The following is a 1,876-nucleotide window of genomic DNA, read 5'->3' as shown; positions in this document are numbered from 1 at the left end:
ACACACATACAATTGTGGCTCATCCAAGTATTTTCACTGAACAAAAAATTCTTGCTCGAATAAACAAACAAATCAAACCCACCGGTTATCTTCTGATGCAGCCAGGCCTCCAGATTCCATGCATGTGGGATCCCTAAGACTGTCTCTCGTGCTTTCTTGGTGAGTCTGGCTCATCTGGTCTCACTCACTTATCGGTTGGATTCTGAGTTATCTGATTTACAAATTCTGGAGAAGGTACAAAGAAGCTATAAATTGATCAAAGGCCTGGAAGATCTTAGCAATGTTGATAGACCAAAGAGCTGAAACTCATACAGTTTGGAGAAAGTGAGATTACAGGGTGGGAGGTTGGTGTGTGTGTTTCTGGGGGAGGAGAGAAATCTTCTGATTGGCCCTAAAAGCAGACCATGAAGGCTTGGATAAGAGTGTTTTCAAACTAAGCAGTAACAGGAGAGCATGGGGATGCACGGAGAGATTCCAGTGATGCTATCAGATAGTCTACACCTGAAATACAGGTTTGCTAGACCACAGTATTTCTGCCTCGGGAAAAGATGGCATATAGCTATCATTATACAATATCTAGGGGCAATTCTCCAGCCTGCATGTATCTTCTAAGGTAATGGATCTGTTTATCTATCATTCAGTCCGGTGGTAAGGCTCTCATTGAAGAATGGTTCCAGGGCATGATCCATCTTTTTTTTTTTTTTTTTTTTTTTTTAAAATAGTTTAATGGTGCAGTTACTTCCCAGGAAAAAGGCTGGATTTCCAGCGCTGGAGACTGAAGATTTTTACTCAACCACAGAAAAACTGCAGTTTAATGGCAACGTACGCTTGCTTATATTACCCTGCCATTCCACTCCAACTATGACGTGATGAGAGACCTCACCCTCAGCTCTGGGTGAAAGAGTAGCCTCCAGGAGCTGTTCTATCCTGGGCCTCTCTGCTGAGTTTGTCGGCAAAGATGAGCATTGCTGACAATGTACGGGATTAAGACCACTGGTTTGTTTCATCTGACACGGGTCAGATGGTCATCGCTTGGACTCCCTACCAATCTGGATCGACTGGAATCAATGTCCCAGAGGGGGAAAATCTTCTGACTGGCCTTCTTTATCTCACTCCAGTCTCCTGAACCCACCAGGGCCTACCCATTCAGGGCCCTGGTTCCAATCAGGTCAGATAGCAACAGTGCAGAAAATCTCCGGTCCCATTGTTTTAATGCACATTCTCCAGTGGAATACCATGTGCAAATGGTGTTAGGGTCCTCTGGGTCTTGTAGGGCACAACAAGGCCCTGAATCTGTATCATAATATTGCCTAAAGTCCCTAATCAAATAAGTAACTACAAAAATCACAATTAAAAGTATGTCATCCCTCTATGCATGGGAGAAGGTTCCAGTTTTCTACAAAGCACATGGTGTTGTCTCTTGTGGCCATCCAAAGCAGCCAGGAGACTCCCAAAATGCTCAGGTTGTTACAGAATTATCTGACTGTTACTGAGTGATTTCAGCTCTTCCAGTATTTATCTAGCAGGTTTTCACTTCCCCAGGCAGCCTTATTGAGAGCCAATATGTCCTATTGGGTTTGCACACTGGCCTGAAACCCAGAAGATGTGGGTTCTATTCCTGGCTCTGGCCTGTCAGGTGACTTTAGGCAAGTCAATGCCCCTCTCTGTGCCTCAGTTTCCCCATCTGTAAAATGGAGATAATAGTACTGACCTCTTCTGTAGAGCACTTGGAGATCTATGAGTGAAAAGCACCATATAAGATGTTATCAGAGACATATCAGCTTCACATGGAAAAGGGCTGGTCAAAGGTTGTGAGTTTGTAGGGGAGGCCCTGAGGCTATAGCCTAAACTCCACTATGCTTCCCTGAAATCAATT

General features: G+C 44.2%; 1 non-coding gene across 1 annotated transcript; it reads left to right on the top strand.

The window, feature by feature from the left end:
* The first annotated feature begins 1,491 nt into the window (after nucleotides 1-1,491).
* On the top strand, nucleotides 1,492-1,563 carry LOC128829358 (U7 small nuclear RNA). The gene has a single exon (XR_008443330.1). It is a non-coding gene; the product is annotated as a U7 small nuclear RNA (small nuclear RNA).
* Nucleotides 1,564-1,876: the final 313 nt, after the last annotated feature.

Source organism: Malaclemys terrapin, chromosome 25 (assembly GCF_027887155.1).
Source record: "Malaclemys terrapin pileata isolate rMalTer1 chromosome 25, rMalTer1.hap1, whole genome shotgun sequence".
Lineage (NCBI taxonomy): Eukaryota > Metazoa > Chordata > Testudines > Emydidae > Malaclemys > Malaclemys terrapin.
The sequence above is the reverse complement of the archived record's forward strand: the minus strand, read 5'-3'. Positions and strand labels throughout refer to the sequence as shown.